General features: G+C 34.7%; 1 protein-coding gene across 8 annotated transcripts in view; it reads right to left on the bottom strand.

Annotated features, from left to right (window-relative positions):
• The window catches only part of FER (FER tyrosine kinase), a 433,188-nt gene that overhangs the window by 238,573 nt on the left and 173,451 nt on the right, over positions 1-21,164 (bottom strand). The gene's annotated exons all lie outside the window — the stretch shown is intronic.

Genomic DNA, 21,164 nt, shown 5'->3' with positions numbered 1-21,164 from the left:
GTAATGACCACATTTTAACTGTTAGTAGCAAAGAACAAGACATCCTATGGCTAAATGCTATATTTCCATACATCTTCCATCAGTAGTAATGCTCAATTAAACTGGTCAGTGGAAAATAACTAGAATAGGCCACAAACAACATCTGTTTCCTTTTGTAGATGAAAAACACCTCCTGCCATAACAGCAAACAAAGGAGGCTGAGGCATCAAGCCATCAGCCACTGCAGCCACCCCAAATGTGCACCCTGAAGACATTGAGGATGGAGAGCAAAACGATACTAGCTATACACAGTTAAGGTGCATATCAAAGGCATGATTTCACTAAGCCCAGACTCTTGGATCTTCATACACAAAAAAGCACAACATTCATTACTTTGAGATGTCTGATTTTCTTAACAGTAGTCTTTTGATGTTCCAACTACCTGACTTTTGTTGCAAAAACTCCCATATATCCCGGCTCCACACTTAACCCCATTGGAACAGTCCCTCAGAGCTATCTGAAAAGCTGTCTCCTAGGTCTAAATCCTCAACAAGTCCTCCAAATAAAATATAATTCTCAACTTTTAGGCTGTTATTTGTTGTTCAGTTGAACCTTTGTCTCCAATACTTAGTGTATGTCTCTGTATATAGAAAACACACATTTCTGGTCACATGCTACCTATAAACACCATAGTAGCTGAAATTTAACTTCTGTCTCTCCACTTGCCTACTCTCACTTTATCTGCTTTCATTCTAATAGTTGTGGTACTATTGGTTTTTATTATTCTACAAATATATGCACATTACTAATTTAAAATAATCTTAGGGTAACTTTTAAATAGAACAGATAGTTTCTTTTTCACTATCATCACTTAAATTACAAACTTGATTATGATTCTATGTAAATCACTATTTATACCTCCATTTGATTACTACAAAATGGAAAAGATAATACAAGTGTTTCACAGAGGGAACTTATATAAATAAACTACTCCAAGTAGTTAAAAATTAACATGTTAAAAGCATTCACATATTTAATAAAATTTACTTTTTAAAAAGTGAATATTTCCTTTAGTACATTTTTTTACTTGAAATTAATTATATTTTGAAGTTTAATATCAGTAATTCTGGAATTCCCATTGTGGCTTAGTGAGTTAGGGACCCTGTGGGCTCTATAAGCCTTCTATATGACTTTTTTTTGTAGAAATCTAGGCTGAAATTTATTCTTTTTTATAATGATTTTTATTTTTTCCATTATAGCTAGTTTACAGTGTTCTGTCAATTTCCTACTATACAGCAAGGTGACCCAGTCACACATAAATGTATACATTCTTTTTTCTCACATTATCATGCTCCATCATAATGACTAGATACAGTTCCCAGTGCTATACAGCAGAATCTCCTTGCTTATCCATTCCAAGGGCAATAGTTTACATCCATTAACCTCAAATTCCCAGTCCATTCCACTCTCTCCCCCACCCTCTTGGCAACCACAAGTCTGCTATCCAAGTCCATGAATATTTTTTCTGTGAAAAGGTTCATTTGTGCCGTATATTAGATTCCAGATATGAGTGATATCATGGTATCTGTCTTTTTCTTTCTTACTACTTCACTTAGTATGAGAATCTCTCGTTCCATCCATGTTGCTGCAGATGGCATTATTTTGTTCTTTTTTATGGCTGAGTAGTATTCCATTATGTATATATACCACATCTTCTTAATCCAATCATCTGTCAATGGACATTTAGGTTGTTACCATGTCTTGGCTATTGTGAATAGAGCTGCAATGAATATGTGAGTACATGTGTCTCTTTCAAGGAAAGTTTTGTCCAGATATATGCCCAAGAGGGGGACTGCTGGGTCATATGGTAGGTCTATGTATAGTTTTCTAAGCTACCTCCATACTGTTTTCCACAGTGGTTGTACCAATTTACATTCCCACCAACAGTGCAGAAGGGTTCCCTTTTACCCACATCCCCTCCAGCATTTGTTATTTGTGAACTTATTAATGACGGCCATTCTGACTGGTGTGAGGTGGCACCTCACAGCAGTTTTGATTTGCATTTCTCTAATAATCAGGGATGTTGAGCATTTTTTCATTTGCTTGTTGGCCATCTGTATATCTTCTTTGGAGGAATGTCTCTTGGGTCTTTTGCCCACTTTTCAATTGGGTTGTTGGCTTTTCTGCTGTTGAGTTGTACAAGTTGCATCATTTGAAACTATTTTCTCCCATACTGTAAGTTGTCTTTTTGTTTTTTTATGGTTTCCTTTGCTGTGCAAAATCTTGTCAGTTTGATTAGGTCCCATTGATTTATTTTTGCTTTTATTTATGTTGCTTTGGGAGACCGACCTGAGAAAACATTTGTAAGGTTGATGTCAGAGAATGTTTTGCCTATGTTCTCTTCCAGGGGTTTGATGGTGTCTTGTCTTATTTTTAACTCTTCAAGCCATTTTGAGTTTATGTTTGTACATGGTGTGAAGGTGTGTTCTAGTTTCACTGGTTTGCATACAGCTGTCTGGCTTCCCAGCAATGCTTGCTGAAAAGACTGTCTTTTTCCCATTTTATGTTCTTGCCTCCCTTGTCAAAGATTAATTGACCATAGGTGTCTGGGTTTGTTTCTGGGTTCTCTACTCTATTCCATTGGTCTGTGTGTTTGTTTTGGTACCAGTATCACACTGTCTTGATGACTGTGGCTTTGTTTTATTACCTGAAGTCTGGGAGAGTTATGCCTCCTGCTTGGTTTTTGTTTCTCAGGATTGCTTTGGCAATTCTGGGTCTTTCACATTTCCATATATATTTTTGTATTGTTCTAGTTCTGTGAAAAAATGTCATGGGTTATTTGATAGGGATTGCAATGAATCTGTAGATTGCTTTGGGTAGTAAGGCCATTTTTACAATTTTAATTTTTCCCACCCAGGAGCATGGAGTATCCTTCCATTTCTTTGAATCCTGTTTTATTTCCTTGATTAATGTTTTATAGTTCTCAGCATATGTCTTTCACCTCCTTGGTCAGGTTTATTCCCAGGTATTTGATTTTTGGGGGGACAATTTTAAAAGGTATTATATTTTTGCATTCCTTTTCTAACATTTCATAGTGTACAGAAATGTGACTGATTTCTGAATGTTAATCTTATATCCTGCTACTCTGCTGAATGTGTTGATCAATTCAAGTAGTTTTGGGGATGAATACTTAGGGTTTTCTATATACAGTATCATGTCATCTGCATATAGTGACAATTTTACCTCTTCTCTTCCAATCTGGATACCTTTTATTTCTTTCGTTTGTCTGAATGCTGTGGCTAGGACTTCCAATACTATGTTAGAGCAACTGAACAGACCAATCACTGGGAATGAAATTGAATACGTAATAAAAACACTCCCTACAAATAAAAATCCAGGGCCAGATGGCTTCACAGGCAAATTCTACCAAACAAACAAAGGGGAATTTATACCCATCCTCTTTAAACTTTTCCAAAAGGCCGAAGAAGAAGGAACACTCCCAAAGGCATTCTATGACATCACCATCACCCTAATACCAAAACCAGACAAAGACACCACCAAAAAAGAAAATTATCGGCCTATATCTTTGATGAATATAGATGCAAAAATTCTCAACAAAACTTTAACCAACCAAATCCAACAACATATAAAAAAGATCATACACTACAACCAGGTGGGATTCATCCCAGGTTTACAAGGATGGTTCAACATTCACAAATCAATCAATGTCACACACCACCTAAACAAAAAGAAAAGTCAAAGACCACATAATCATCTCAACAGATGCAGAAAAAGCACTTGACAAAGTCCAACATCCACTCATGATAAAAACTCTTACCAAAGTGGGTATAGAGGGAACATAACATAATAAAAGCCATTTATGACAAACCCACAGCAAATATAATACTCAATGGAGAAAAGATGAAATCCTTCCCACTAAAATATTGAACAAGACAAGGATTCCCACTCTCACCACCTTTCCTTTAGTACAACTGATCATTACCTTAGGAATGCATTCCAAAGTCTTAATCATAGCTGCAGCCTCAGTTTTTCTTTTCTGTAAAAATCATATAATTGAGCTACTAGGAGTGCTAAAGGAAAAACAGCCTTGAATTACTGAAAAATACAGTGACCTTTCATTAGAGCATGCCCGTCTTCAATTTGGGTGTTTGGTTTTTGTTGTTGGCTTATTTTGTTTTGTTTTAATCTATTTCTAGTGCTTGAAAAGTCTTCTGAAAAAAGAAGATTTGGAAATTAAAAATTGGTTTGAAAAAAAAAAAGGAATAGTCAGGACCTAGAGAATGAAAGAGTGAGGAGTAAGGCATACACAGCGGTTGCTTTATAATTAGATTTATGAAGAATATGTCACAAAGAATATGTATGTAAAGCATACACACTGGAAAATAATCTTGCTGCTGCTACTCCTGACAGGAAGACAAGATGAGCATGCCAACCTCACCTATTTGACAACAAAAGCATCACAAGAAAGCAGCAGACATCTCTACTGTAAATTTAGGCCTCTATGAGTCAATGCTCTCAAAATACTAGACAAAGTAGTCTCAACGTAGGAGTACTATGAGAACTGAAAGTTACATGGAAGTTCTGCAGAAAAGAAGAATATTCAAGGGAGAGTTTTAAGTATTAGAAAGCATTTTATTTGCATATCATTCAGTAATATTCACTGAAATGGTTAAAATAACTCTCTTCAAGGCAAGCTACATCTTGGGCTTATAACTCTATGAAAGAAAACTATTTCTCCCCCCCAAAAAATACTAAAATAATAGTATTATTATTATTATTCCCATTGAATAATAATAAAAGATAAAGTATTTTCTAAATAGCTATTACTAGATAAGACTAATGAATAGGTCCAGGTGTGGGATAAAAAAGACTTCAAAATTTGCTTCCTTTATATTAAGTTACAAAGCATATATACTGTATGTTCAAAGGGACATGATTAGTGAAAACATCCTTTCATTTAAAGGTAGTCTTTTTTTTTTTTTTTTTTTGTCTTTTTGTCTTTCTAGGGCTGCACTTGCGGCATATGGTGGTTCCCAGGCTAGGGGTCCAATCAGAGCTGTAGCTGCTGGTCTACACCACAGCTGCAGCAATGTGGGATCCGAGCCACATCTGTGACCTACACCACAGTTCACGGCAACGATGGATCTGTAACTCACTGACCGAGACCAGGTATTGAACCTGCAACCTCACGGTTCCTAGTCGGATTCATTTCCGCTGCGCCACGACGGGAACTCCTAAAGGTAGTCTTTACATAAGTTGATCTAAAAATGCATATTATCAGAAGCAATAAGCAGATCTTAAGTTTCATACAGGAATAATCAAACACAAATAGAGTTTATAAAACATTTTAACCAATATCAGCTCCCTTGGTGCTTAGATTTCCAGAAATAAAACATGAAATTCATTTGCCAAAACTCCAGTCTGTGTAGCACTACATATCAACTTTAAATTATGGCCTTCCTAACAATACTTCAGACTGTGATGAATCCACTGACAGGCTGATTTTTGTACCAAGGAATTAAATAGCTGTTTTTAAAAATTAAAATTAAAAAGTGTCTGTTCAATTACCATGGACACTGTGCCTAATTTTGGCTCTAGGTCCACCAAGGCTGGTGATGATACATTCATTTTACCACCTCAAGTAATGACAAGGTAATGAGCTTCTTCCCAGTAGACAAAAAGACCGCCCCTCACAGAGGAGGTAGCTGGGGGCCAATGAAGGGGGAAAAGGAGAGTCAAGGATACTTCGTAACATTATCTTCAATCCTGCTGTACATCTATATCTAGTCACTTATGATGGAGCATGTTAATGTGAGAAAAAGAATGTATACATGTATGTGCGACTGGGTCACCTTTGCTGTAGAGTAGAAAATTGACAGAACACTGTAAACCAACTATAATGGAAAAAATAAAAATCATTATAAAAAAAGAAAAATGCAAAAGGAAATAATAAATATCCATTAGTGTATAAAAATAAAAAAATAAAATAAACAAAAAACTTTATCTTCAGTATTACCTCATACCAATGCTATGAGATAATATTGTGATGAGACGCCCCTAAAAATGCTGTTAAGTACAGCCAAAAACCCAACTCAAAAGAAAAGTTCCAGATGAAGTAGCAGTTTCACATTTCATTTAACAACAGTTTTTCATTACTTTAAAATTAAAGGAAGGAAGGTCTCTCAATCTCTCTCTTTAGATATAGATGCATAAGATAAATAAGAGACCCATAATAATTAAAAGTCTACCTATGATCAATTAAAAAAAGAAAACCTCAGTAAGAATAATACTTAAATTACAAGTCAAGTAAAACCATATCTATGAGGTTTTCAAATTACTCTTCACCAAAACTCTCAAATTACCTCCATCCCCTGTCCACTAAAGCACAGGCAAAGTATTACGGCAAGTATCGAGGTTTCTCTAACCAGAGTGACTGACAAAAAATTAACAGCCTTTCCAAATGAAAATCTATCTAGATGCCATAGTAAAGTACAAATTAATAACTTTAACTAAAAAGCATGTAACAGTTTCAAAGCAAGGCTCTGAAAGGAGGTACTAAGATGGAATAAGGTTCTTAATGTCAGAAAGAAAAAAGAGTATAAACCTTGGCAAATTACTTAACTACTTTGGCTCTCAGTTTACACAAGCAAAACCATCTCAAAAATTCTGAGACCACTCTTCAACTCCCCAATCATTTGCATTGCACTGATCACTAGAAGAACTCTCACAGAAGAGTTCCACTCTATCAGGCTGTCACAACCCTTAGGGCACTTAGTTACCTTCTGCGGAGGGTACCCTCAGAACTTGTCCCTCAATGGGAAAGGTTAACTCCAAAGAGTGAAAGGTTAACACTGGAACACTTTTTTGTTAATGATGGCTCATTGAAACAATAACCATATATTATTTCTCACAGACTTCTGTAAATAAACTCAATCTAATAGCATTCTTAGAAGGGACAATGAAAGTGATTATTTGGCCCTGTAGGAACAATCACATACTTATTCAAATCAGAAGGCAATAAGATTCACGAAAAAGATAATATTCATACTCAAACTCTAGGCTGAGTGCCAAATATCTTTGCGACTACTTATGCAAAACAGCCATGAAATTTGAAGGGATTTTGTGAGAAATAACTACAGGGAAATTATAACCCTAAAGAAGACCGTCTCCTGAAAAAAAATTCTACAGTTGATCACTCCATAATGTAAATGAAACACTGCACATATCAATACGTCCTTCATAAAAGGAATGTATTTATGAATAAACAAATAACAGTCTTTTACAGATGCTGACTTGCTGGAAAGAATGAAAGATACACAGTTTTCACTCCCATCAGGATATAGAATTTAAGTATTAAAACAGTTTCTGAGTGACTTATTTTAGCAATTGGGTTCTAACTGAAGACAAATCCTTTTAGGAGTATTTACTGCCTAGTAATCTAGTTTATCATGCTTTTTTCTTTGATGTCTGCACATTACAAATATTTATTAAAAGAAAGACAGCCCCCTTGCTAAATCAAGCATTTTCATATTCTGAAAAAGTGAAACTGGAAGCCAAATGTGCAAAAGGACCATGTGAATTATTAAGATTCTATCTTAAGATAACAGTGCTAAGAAATTTATAGTTTGACAAAATGGAGTTCAACAAAACCTAGGTTGTATGTAAAACATCCTATCACTCTTCCTGCTTTCTTGACTCTTTATCTCTTAAATAAGATGATTTCTCTAGAGAAACAAGACTCAAGCATCAGGAACCAGCTCCCTTCCTGTTCAATACCTAAATATAACTCATGTTCCATGGAGCTTTTCTCAAATGTATGAAAAATCTATTACAATACTTTTTAATACTCAAGATAGACACCAACCAGTTTGCCTTTTGAGCACCTCACTGACTCAACAATTTAATATCTACTGATAGATTTTGCTCAATAAACAACTGTTTAATTCAGTTTTTTTAATGGCACTATTATAAGTTAAATTATCACGACATTTTGACTGAGATTCTGCTTTTAAAACAATTAAGAGACATAAATAATAAGGTGGTACATTTATTTTCTTTGTTCAAATTAACAAATTATAAAACAAAGAATATATTATAATGAGAATGAAAGTATTATTTCATTAGAGGCCCCTATGTCTAATAATCAAGACCACTTTACCAGTTTCAGCCACATCCTCACAAATTCCTAAGCTCATTAACAAATTACTTTGATCAAGCCATAATATGCCTTCTGCTGTCACCAATGTAAGCAGCACATGTTTCTCATAGCATTTTCCATCTCTCCCCTCCCTTGCCCCTCTCTGCCTCCCATATGCCCTTCTTTTCTCCTTCCTCGCTCCCTTACCATAATGAATACTTATAAACAAGCATTACTTGGTTTTCTAATTTTACTTGGGTTTTACTAATTATTGCATTTTACTAATATGACAAGGACAACTGGGCTATTTTCATCTTTTGGCTACTGTGAACAGTGCTGCTATGAACATTCATACACATGTACTTAAGTAACTCTTTTCAGGTCTTTAGGGGATATATCTAGGATTGAAATTGCTGGGTCATGTGGTAATTCTATGTTTAACTTTTTGAGGAATGGCCAAACTGTCCTTTCACAGTGGCTGACCTATTTTACATTCCTGCCAGCAAGGCATGAGGCATTCAATTACTATACATCCTTGCCAACACTTGTTATTTCTGTTTTTTGAACCATAATCTCCTCAGTGGTTGTAAAGTGCTGCTTGTCTTCATTTTTAAAGGATATTATCACTGGATATAGAACTCAAAATTGACAGCTTCCCCCCCCCTCCCCAGCACTTTCTCTTCTGATATCCATTGGTTTTGGTGTGAAGACACCTAGAATTAAGGTCATCATTCCCCTGTACATAGTATTTACTTTTTCTCTGACTACTTTCATTATCAACCAGGATATAAGCACATGTATTTTTTTGTTTAATTCTCCTGTTTAGGGTCTGTTCAATTTCTTAGACTTGTGTGTTGAAAGTGTTGGAAAACACTAAACCATTATCTCTTCAAATATGTTTCTTCTCCCAGCTCTCTCTCTCTTCTCTTTGATTCTAATTACACAAATGTTAGCCCACTTGATATTACCCTATGACCTCAAATACTCAGATATATATTTTTCTCTTTTTTGCTTCATTCTGAATACTTTCAATCAACCTGTCTTCAAAGATTAGTGTAATTTTCCTCTTTATGTCCAATGTACTAACAAGTCCATCTTATGAATTCCTCAGTTTGGATATTATATTTTTTCATTCAAGAATTTCCATATTTTTGGAGTTCCCATCATGGCACAGCAGAAATGAATCCGACTAAGAACCACGAGGTTGCAGGTTCGATCCCTGGCCTAGCTCAGTGGGTTAAGGATCCAGCACTGCCGTGAGCTGAGGTGAAAGTCACAAATGCGGCTTGGATTCCTTGTTGCTGTGGCTCTGGTGAAGGCCAGCAGCTACAGCTCCGATTGGACCCCTAGCCTGGGAATGTCCATACGCCGCAGGTGCAGCCATAAAAAGACAAAAAGACCAAAAAAAAAAAAAAAAGAATTTCCATTTTTATACCATCCACATTGCTGCTTAAATTCTCCATCTTTTCATATACATTATCTATCTTTTCTACTAAAACTCTTAACATTTTTTAAAAGGCTATATTAAAAACAATGTCTGATAATTCCAATATCTAGGCTATCTCAAAGTCTGCTTATTTTCTTAGCTAAGGATCACATTTCTTATTTTTTTAGTGTTCCACATGATCTTTGTATGTCAGATGATTTTTATAAAAGTACAATAAATTCTTGAGTTCAATAATATTTACCTCAGGAAAGAGCCAAACATACTCCTTTTCCTTTCAGGCTATAGTTTAAAAGTTGGGCCTGGCCACTGCTACAGCTTTGGTTTACCTGAGTTCACCACCAGCTTCAGATATTAGGAAGTAGATCAATAGTTTTCTATCAGCTAGGAATGGACTCTGAGCCCTTGCAATTTTCCAGTGGGGGAAAAGGGTACTAGGGAGTTCTCTTTACTCTCCAGGCTCACCCTCTCCTTTCTACACCTCAAGTAACTTTCTACCCTCTTCCAGAGCCTTTGGAAGGCCATTGCTCTGTACTCTGTGAAGACCCAAAATGTCCCACAGAGAATCAGCTTGGAGGGTGCTATTATTTTCTTTTGTCTGTGAAAATCCAGGACACTCAGTCTTCCTACCCCAAACCTCAAATATCCCCTGTAACAACACTGCACCACCTTTTCAGTAGGGGGAGAATTTCTCTTGGTATATCTTTCTCAAGTCTCCTCCTGATTCCCTGCTCCACTCAGTCAAAGACCCTGGTGAGTGGATGCTGTTTCGTTCTGTAGGGAGGGCTCCTTCAGATTCAAATCTGTCACAACAACCTACACACTGTTGTTATGAGTTTGTTAAAAGCTTGTTGAGGTGATTTCTCCTTATTTCCTTCAATGGAAGTTTCTTGTTATCACACAGTTCCACCAAGGACAGAAGTAGTCACAGGTCTTTTTTGTTTTTTCCAAGGAAAGGCTTGTCACTTTCTAGACTTTGCATTTAGGTTTCTTTCTGTCCTCAATCTCTGATGAGTATTTTTTAAACTATTATTTTGTAGCTTATCTTCCTTATTTTGGTTATAAGGTAAGAATGATAGTCTTCCATGACTTTCTATATTTTATTAAGACAAGTAACTCACCAGTCTTCATTTTATTTACTTTTATTCACAAACCAAGGAAATACAAAGACGCAATTTAAGAGTCTTCAGAATGACAAGGGAAAAGGCCATTAATTTATCAAAAGTTACAGACTTGAATATAATTACCATTTTCTAAAAAGTCAATTATCACAAAAGGCCTTGAGAGTTAAAGTCTCTATTTCTCTGAAGATTATTTAAAGGTTAAAGTCCAGACTTCTCAAAGGTTTGATTCTTGCTATTGTGTTCGGGTTTCGTTTTGGTTTTTGGTGTTTTGTTTTGGTTTTTTTTTTTTTTTGGTTTGTTTGTTTTCTTTTGTTGATTGCTTTTGGGTGGTAAGAGAGATGAAGTTTATTGGTTTAATAATTGCTGCAAAGAATCTCACAAGGATACTATAAAGACTACTATGTACATATTTCATTTCGTAAACGTTTTAAGTTTCCAACTTATCTAAGAAGTTGCCTGAATGGTTTTACTGTTTGATATTCTCATACTGCACATGTATCAATAATCCTCTTATCTGTTCAGAGCTCCTCTTGTTACTGGCACTAATAGTTGAGAACATTTGAAGTTTCAAGGCCTCAGTCAAGACTTTATTTATTAGACTAGAGTCAGAAACTGAAGGACCTAAAATAAAATGCTGAGACTTAATAACGGAAAATAGATAACCAACAAGGACCTAGCACAGGGAACTATACTCAATATTTTGTGATAACTAATAACGAAAAATATCTGAAAAAGAATATATACATACACACACACATATATACATATGCATGTATAACTGAATATATACATATGCATGTATCACTGAATATATATATGCATGTATCACTGAAACACTTTGCTGTATACCTGAAGCTAACACAATATTGTAAATTGATATACTTCAACAAGATCAAGTTTCCCAAAAAAAGTCTCAATACACACATACACAAAAAAGATACACACTGGAAGTACTTCCTTCTTGACAAGCATTAACTTCCTACCTTATAAGTGGATACAATAAGTTTATCTAAGATTCAAAAAAGCTTACAAAGAAGAAAACTTTCCTATGAAAGAGGACAGCTTATAAAAATATCTGTAATGTCTTGTAGTCATCAGTTGGATTCAGAACTTCTCAGGAGGATAGGTAAGGAGAACAGGAAGTTGTTTAGAGAGTCGACCTAGGTCTGTTTAACACAAGTAGCAAGCTTAGCAGATTTTTTTTACATATCAAGAGAATTAGAATAATACTAGAGAGGTGTAGGACATTTCCTCTAATCATACTTTCACGGCCTGAGACACTGCAAAATTTTTTCCAGAGCCTCAAAACACCATTCAGCTACAAACAGTTTCTCAGAAGACAAAATTTACTCCTTAGAAAGCATTTTAAACAGATGAATGGATTAAGAAGATGTGGTACCTATAAACAATGGAATCTACTCAGCCATAGCAAAGAACAAAATAATGCCATGTGCATCAACAAGGATGGAACTAGAGATTCTTATACAAAGTAAAGTAAGTCAGAAAGAGAAGGACAAATATCATTTGATATCACTTATATGTGGAATCTAAAATATGGCACAGATGAACCTATATACAGAACAGAAACAGACTCACAGACATGGACAGCAGACTAGTGGTTGCCGAGGGGGAGGGAGGGGGACGGAGTTGGAGGGACTGGGAGTTTGGGGTTAATAAATCAAAACTGTTACATGTAGAATGGATAGACAATGAGATCTTGCTGTACAGCACAGGGAACTATGTCCAAAAACTGCGATGGAACATGATAAAAGATAATTTAAGAAAGAGAGTGTGTGTATATGTATGACTGGGTCACCTTGCTGTACAGCAGAAACGAACAGAACAATGTAAATCAACTACGATAAATTTTTTAAAAATCCTTAATTCATGATAAGCTCAAAATTGACATTTAAAATTCAAAGAGCACAAAGAACTTAATCTCTAACAGATGTGAAAGTGAAAGAAGATAGGTATTATTTTTTCTAATCTTCAATATAAGGCAAAAATATCAGTGATTTCCTTGGCCATAGAAGTCATTGAAACCAAAATGACTAGTTTGTATTAATTCCAATCAGAATACCTTTGCATAGCTATACTTTATTCCAAGTAAAAGCCTGATCTTTTATCAGTATTATTCAAGTTGTAGCATAATATCTACGGAACTGACTAACAGACACATATTTTCATTTGAAATACCAAAGAGAAACAACAATTCAATAAAAGATGACTCTTAATTAAAAAGTAATCCCAAACAAAGGATAAAAAAAAGACTATCTCACCAAAAAGAAAAATTAATTTTAAAAAGGAATCTGGGATTTTCCTCTCAGTGAAAAATAAAATAAAAGCAATAAAAAAACCCACCAGATGCAATATGAAAGCACTATCAAAAGTACCCTAGCCTAAAAAAAAAAAATTAAAAAATTAAGAAAAATAAATAAAAAGGACCCTAACCTACTTTCTGCTCCATCTGATAATGCAGATGAGTTGATCAAGGAAAATCATACAAGAACAGGAGGAAAATTACACAAGGGCAGATAATTAATAAATACTCTATCAAGGGATGAAAGACCAATGACACATACAATGATCAATCTCCACATTAAAAGTCCAAATAAAATATACTTTATTTTCCACAGATCATTATCCTTACTTTCCTATCCTTCCAATACTTACCTACCTGAAGAGGAAAAAAAAGAGAGAGAAAGATCAACCACATAACCATTTCTGCTTATTTGTTATCTACTTCCTTCTGGTGCCACTAAAATTTTAATTTGCTCCCCCATATGACCTCAATGTTGCCAAACCCATTAGGTACTTTGACTGAAAAGAACACTTCCCTGTGGACGATTCCCCTTTTTTTCCGGAGGCTTCAGTAACATCACTCTCTCTTGGTTTGCCTTCTATCTGTCTAGTTGTTCTACCTTATTTTCCCATACAACATTCTCTTTCTTTGCCTGCCTCTTCAATGCTGATCACCCAACATTACCATCCTGGCTCTCCTCTTTTTTTCCCCTCCCTAATCAAATACCTTTATCTCCATCACTTCAGTTACCATCTGCATGCTAATGATTCCCTAAAGCTACATCTCTAGGACAGACCTCCACTTAGAACTCACTGTCCTTCTCCGTCCAATCTAATCCTATTACAATGAGCTTTATCTTCTGTGGCTAGCACCAATAGCTACAGAATTCTCAAGGGAGAAATCTGGAGGTCACTCTTGGTACCCTTTCTCACTCACATCCACATCCTTTCATCACAAAATTCAAAAGTCCCTATCTGTAGGATCTCTCTAAAATCGGCCGCCTTCTTTCAGTACTCCCTGAGTGACTTTAGCTCAATTGTCCTTTGCCCCCATTCTCCTCAAAACCTCCAGAATGGTCTTTGTAAAAAGGTAAACCAGACTGTTTCCCTCTGCTCCCCCAGAGTTCACAGTAAAATCCCAATTCACACAAAAAGGTGTTTCTATAATACAGCTCCTACGTATTTATTCAATCTCATCTCTCTCCAGCTAACTTTTCACGCCTATAATATGGTCATATATAAATACTGAAGATTTAGAATGCATTAAATCTCCTATATAAGTAATATATGCTTATATATTAAATAATATATTTATTCAATTTCATCTCTCTCCAGCTAATTTTTCATGCCTATAATATGGTCATATATAAATACTGAAGATATAGAATGCATTAAATCTCCTATATAAGTAACATATGCTTCTTCCTTTTCTTGAAATATTATTCCAGTTTTGTTTTGTTTTTCTGGTGTCACCACCTTATTCCTTCTTCAGACCCTGAGATCTGTCATTCTAAATCTAGAGTATCCTTCTTATGTTCTCTGACAGTACCCAGTACTCTCAAAGAACACATCACACTCTTGTTATAATTATCTGTTAACTTGTCTTTCACTCAACTGTGAGTTCCTTGAGGACAAGTATTTTATCTCATTCATTCAGCTTTGTATACAAAGCTGGATCAGTGCATGTGGCATACTGTACTTTCCAAAATGGATTCAACAATATCTTCATCACACATGCTCTTCTTACCACGAAGACTTCAACTCTTCTTTCATTGAGAAGTGGGGCATATGTTCTCTCCACTTGAATATGGGTGGATATGTGACTAAGATGAAAGTGACATTACATGACTTCCAAGGTTAGATCATATAACCAGCTTCCTCCTGGTTTTCTTAGAGCACACACTCATAAACCTAGCCACTACAGGTTATAACAAACCTCAAGTAACCCACAGACAGATCCACAAGAAGATAAACTGAGCTCAACTGAAGTTGCAGCCAGCAGCACCCAAAATGAAAACCACGTGAGTGAACCACTTAGGAAGAGGATCCCAAGGCTTCTAGTCCAATGGTTCCAGTTGATGGCACGTAGAACAGAGATAAACTTTCCCCACTGAACTGTTCCCAAAGAGAGATTCATGAGCATATGAAATGATTGTTGTTTTAAGCCTTTAAGTTTTACCACAATCTTTTACACAGCAATAGATAGCCAAAACAGTGCCTGTAATAGAATGCACACACACACACACACACACACACACAAGCAGTATGTGCGTGCACAACACTTACTCACACATATACATAAAGTTTGGTTAATCAATGAACACATTTTCCAAACCAGTTTTGCCCAATAAATTACATTTGGTGGATTTGGAAATAGAGAACTATTTTCAAATATTTCAATTAGAATATTTAAATTACCCTAGCTTTTATATCATTAAAAATGACTGATACAGAAAATCAAACATAGGAAATATATAGGTTAAGGTAAATGTCCTTCTAATCACCACCCAGTTCAAGAAACAGAACTTTGCCAAACACTACAGAAGGCCTCCAGGTGACTTGTCCCAATCACAAGACCTGTAACGCCACACACACACACACACACACACACACACACACACACACACACAAAGTAACTGCTATAAAACCTTCTATAGTAAAACACTTTCATCATTTTTTGTTTTATTTTTAATTTTTAGTGTACATCCCTAGACACGATACATTTAGTATTGAGCATTTTAAAATTTTATTTAATGTATCTTTAAACATCTTTTTAATCTATAAGTTCCCTCTCCATCTTTATACTTTTCATACAACTTAGCTGCTTAAAAACCCAACTATTTGACAGAGTTTTCCACAGCATGGGTCTGGATGATTTTGTACTCATGGGGCAGTCCAACACATCCTCTGTCCTCTTTTCTACAAACTGGCAGCTGGGATCAGGGCTAGGTCAGATGTGGATTCAATACCTTTAGTGAGATCATGGTGCCATACATCAGGAGATAAATAATGTCTGGTTCTCTCTTTTTGTGATGTTAGCAGCTATTGATGCTCAGTGTCTATAACCTCTAATTCGTGCAATATTGTAAAATGGTGGCATTCTTTCGAATTCTATCATTCACTTCCACTTATTAGTTGGAATATTTCTATAAAAAGATGTTTTCCCTCATCAATTATTTGGTTAATCAGCAATTATTTGGTAATACAGTTCATACAGGAAAGTTAGGATAAACATTTGACTATTTTAAACGGATATTTTTTTTCATTCAGAGAGTCTTTGAAATAAGAATTATAAATAAATCAAAATAACTTTTAAATATACTCATTAATGGAATAATAATAATAGTGGTGATAAAGAATATTAATATACTCAAAGCTAATGCTTACTATATAAAAAAAATTTTTTAAAGAACTTTCTTTACACGGATTAATTCATGTCATCCTCACAACAACTTTATCAGACAGGTACTATTATTTGCTCTTTTTTTTACAGATGAGAACACTGAAGCACAGTTAGTAAAAGATTCAAGCAAGACAGAAGAATGATAATTTTTAGGTCCATCCATGTAGGTGCAAATGACATACTAAGTGAAGTTAGACAGAGAAAGACAAACATCATATGATATCACATATGTGGAATCTTCAAAAAGGATACAAATGAACTTATTTGCATATCAGAAATAGACTCACAGACCTTGAATGTCTCACAGACTTATGGTTACCAAAGGGGAAAGGTGGGGAGGGGAAGGGATGGACTGGGAGTTTGGAATTGGCATATGCACACTGAGGTATATGGCATGATTGGCCAACAGGGACCTGCTGCATAGCACACAGAACTCTACTCAATATTCTGTGATAATCTATGTGGGAAAAGAATTTGAAAGGGAATGGATGTGTGTATATGTATAACTGAATCAGTTTGTTGTACAGCAAAAATTATCACAACCTTGTAAATCAACTATATTTCAATTAAAATTTAAAAAAGAAAAAAAAAGGATAGAGGCTTGGAAGATGGTCTCTACAAGCATTTAAATGTGGTTCAGAAATAAACATACAGATATTCTCAAGTCCACTGACATATTTCTATAGTCTTACAGGATAATCCCTATTTAGTACCATGCTATTTAGCTATGTGACAAACAGAAATGATTCCACAAAAAAACTTAGAAAGTGGATAATCAAAGGCTGACTCTACACTAAACCTAGCTCTAGTTATCTATAACTATCTTAAATTATTTTCCATGATCATCTTCAGTTTCCCCTTCCTCTTTGGACAAGAAGGTTTAATTCAAGTAGATGTTTTAAGTTTCTTTCTTACTCCAGGTCTGTCCAAATTCCTAATATGAAATTCAGTATACCTAAGTTCTTTTTCTGACTTAGGAAAATTCATATTTACTTCTCTGGCTTAAAATAAGTTATTCCACCTTGGGCTTTAATTAAAACTTATATTATGGTATCTTAATGAATTCATACAAGCTAATAAGTATGCTATTATAAAGATAAATTACAATGATTATTTTGCAAAGGTCATATGAGAAATTGTCTCTAAAATTTTTCATCAAAATAATATTTTCTAAATGTCTGCTGAAATAAAAAGACCCAAAGCTATTAGAAAAGTAATAATCTCTGTATCGGAACAGGGTATTGTAACTGGGTTTTTACAATTTAATGTATATAGATATTTGTCTTACCACTTACTCATGCTTACTTGTAAAAACTACTCTTCTCATATTATAGGGGTACCAGAAGGAGAAGATAAAGAGAAAGGGCCAGAGAAAATATTTAAAGAGATAACACCCAAAAACTTTACTAACATGGGAAATGAATTACTCACTCAAATCCAGGAAGCACAACAAATATCATCTAGAATAAATCCAAGGAGGAATACCCCAAGACACATATTAATCAAACTGATGAAAATTAAAGACAAAGAGAAAATACTTTGAAAGTAGCTATGGAACAGCAACAAATAACATACAAGAGAACCCAATAAGGTTATTGGATGGTTGTTTAACAGAAACTCTGCAAGCTGGAAGGGAATGGCACAATATACTTAGAGTGATGAAAGAAAAGAAAAGAAGAAAAAAGAAAAAAAAAAAGAAAAAAAGAAGAAAAGAAAAAAAAAGAAGGGGGGAAAAGATCAACATAAACAAAACAATGAACAAAATAGCAATAAGAACATATATATCAATAATTACATTAAATATAAATGGACTAAATGCTCAAACCAAAAGACACAGACTGGCTGAACAGATTAAAAAAATTAAAAAGACCCATATACATGCTGTCTACAAGAGACCCACTTCAGTTCTAGGGACTCATACAAACTCAAAGTGAGAGATAGAAGAAGAACTTCCATGCAAACAAATCAAAAGAAAGCTGGAGTAGCAATACTAATATCAGACAAAATAGACTTTAAAGATAGTTACAAGAAACAAAGAAGGTCATTACAAAATGATCAAAGAAACAAATCAAGAAGAATATATAACAATTATAAATATATATGCACCCAACTTAGGAGCACCTCACTACATAAGGCAACTGCTAACAGCTGGAGAAACTGACAATAACACAATAATAGTGGGGGACTTTAACACCCCACTTACAGCAATGGACAAGTCATCCAGACAGAAAATCGACAAGGAAATACAGGCCTTAAATGATGCATTAGACCAGATGGACTTCATAGATACTTACAGAACAGTCCATCCAAAAGCAGCAGAATGCACATTCTTCTCAAGTGCAGAGGGAACATTCTCTAGCATAGCTCACATTCTGGATCACAAATCAAGCCTTGGTCGAATTAAGAAAACTGCAGGGAATTCCCGTCATGGCTCAGAAGAAACGACTCTAACTAGCATCCATGTGGACAGAAGTTCAATTCCTGACCTCGTTCAGTGAGTTAAGGATTCAGGGTTGCTGTGAGCTGTGGTATAGGTTGAAGATGCGGCTTGGATCTGGTGTGGCTGTGGCTGTAGCTGTGGCTGTGGTGTAGGCCAGCAGTTACAACTCCAATTAGACACCCTAGCCTGGGAACCTCCATATTCTGTAGATGTGGCCCTAAAAAGACCAAAAAAAAAAAAAAGAATGAATGAAAACTGAAATCATACCAAGCATCTTTTCCAACCACAATGCCAGAAATCAACTACATGGAAAAAAAAAAAACTGCAAAAAACACAAACATGTGAAGACTAAACAATATGCTACTAAACAACCAATGGATCACTGAAGAAGTCAAAGAGAAAATTTTAAAGAAAAATCAAGATACGAAAATTAGACACTGGTTGGCTCATGATACATACTTTTCATTATTTTAAAACTTCCACACAAGAGTGAACAAGTTAAAAGTATAATAAAAACTATAGCGGTCAATACTACTCAGCAAAGCAATTCAACCAGCAAAATATAGAAACACACTGAATTATCTGACTGGTAAAGATTCTTTAAAAAACTAAGTTTAAATCTGCTAGAAATAATTGTGATTATAATGTTTATCCTTAAATTCCTATAACTTTAAAAGCAATGTTTCCTGGATAATATTAGGTATGAAGAATTAATAACTCTTTACTTTTAAATGCATGTTGAAGAGAGAGAAAAAAACAAAGTGATACAGATGTAACACTAATTATTTGGCCTAATACTAACCAGAATGACTAACAGAGTGAAGACAATGCTTTCTTAACCAGTTTAGCTTTTACATAAACAATGCTCATATAAACCAAGACAGAAAAAAAAAATACACTCATAACTTAAAGCTCATGTGGTTAGTCTTCATGAGAACTATATAATTTCATGCCTCTTCTTCAACCAGTCCATTAAAAATCATCTAGGAGATTAATACAAGAATTTAATTTCACTAGAAATGAAACATATAGTTCTCTTAATGAAACATGTGATGCAGATTTTAAATGAGAAATCTGTGTGGGGCTATTTGTAATTAGCTAACTGGACTATTCAAGCATAGCTATTACATTTACCGAATAATTACCAGTAAATTTTCACTTGAGACTTAAATAGTATTTTCACTTTCTCCATAATACAAGTAAACTAAATATAGCAATAAAGAATGTCCATGTTCTAAAATATAAATAAGTAAGTACAAGTCATCAAAATAAACAAGAAATATTCTACTACACAGATTAACCTCAAACACAGAGAAAATATTTAATGTACTTTTGGACACTGAATTATGAAGTTGATATAATTTTCTATGAAAATTTACAACTATTACTAGGATGTCTAAAAATGCATTTTCATATATAATTCTCAATATACAATTTCCTAAATATTTGTTATCATTCCTTGACTACTGAGATATGTTTATTTTGGCATATAATATTAAAAATACATTTAAAATAATCTAAAACTTTATTTAAAGCATGCCTTTCTGGGGAAGAAAAACAATTACCTAAATGTTTTTGCTACAAAAGCTATAAAATGACAAAAATAACAAATCACCAAACATATTTAGACTGGCACATTTTTTACTGTAAAGGGTTAGACAGAAAATACTTTAGGCTCCTGAGCCACATGGGGGTCTGTCATCAATATTCATCTAGGCCGATGTATACAGTGCTATAGCATGAAAGCAAGTATAGACAATATATCAACAAACAAGCAAACCTGTGTTTCAATAAAATTTTGTGCACACTGAAATCTGCATTTCATATAAATTTTACATGTCACAAAGTGCTGTCCTTTTTTTGAATTTTTTCTGTTTATTTAAAAATGTAAAAACAACTCTTAGCTTACAGGCCACCCTAAAATAGACAGTAGGCCAGATATGGCCCATGAGCCATAATTTTCCAACCCTTATTATGTCACTTAAATCATAGAAACTATTCAACAGGGCTATATGAGCATCTATTAAGGGAAAAAATTATACAGTCAGACTGAAGCTGTTCAAATCCTGGCTCTCTTACCTCCAATTCATATGACTCTGGACAAGTTGCCTAACTCTCTGTACATCAATTTCCTTCTCTATAAATTGAGAATAATAATAGTACTGCTTATTAGGAATAACAACAATTCTGCTTAATAGGGCTACTTTAAGGATTACATGTGGCATGGAAAAGACTAAGTAAAGCTCCTAGCATCCAGTAACTACTTAATCCCCCTCTAAATATGATGCTGCTGCCATAATCAAAACAAAGAAAAG

The sequence above is a fragment of the Sus scrofa genome, chromosome 2 (genome assembly GCF_000003025.6).
Source record: "Sus scrofa isolate TJ Tabasco breed Duroc chromosome 2, Sscrofa11.1, whole genome shotgun sequence".
In the NCBI taxonomy this organism is placed as follows: Eukaryota; Metazoa; Chordata; class Mammalia; order Artiodactyla; family Suidae; genus Sus; species Sus scrofa.
This window is presented reverse-complemented; position numbering and strand designations above follow the sequence as displayed.